This window comes from Monopterus albus, unplaced genomic scaffold, assembly GCF_001952655.1.
Source record: "Monopterus albus unplaced genomic scaffold, M_albus_1.0 scaffold31.1, whole genome shotgun sequence".
Lineage (NCBI taxonomy): Eukaryota > Metazoa > Chordata > Actinopteri > Synbranchiformes > Synbranchidae > Monopterus > Monopterus albus.
The window spans coordinates 5,007,705-5,007,944 of record NW_018127911.1 but is presented as its reverse complement, the minus strand read 5'-3'; positions in this window follow the sequence as shown (position 1 = coordinate 5,007,944).

The following is a 240-nucleotide window of genomic DNA, read 5'->3' as shown; positions in this document are numbered from 1 at the left end:
ACACCCATGAATAAATAAAATAAACAGGACCCACTCTGTCTACAAATCTAGGAGGTATTTTAGCAGAAGCTGCAACACATAGCTTAAATGCTGAGGGCTCGTGGGACACGTGCACACTTGCCAACTGCCAGTAAGTGGTTGTGCCTAAATTTCAAGAGCCATTTGCCTCCTATCTAATTAATCTGCCTCATATCTAGGCACACAGTATACACCTTGTCTCTCTTTTCCTTGGCCTCTGGG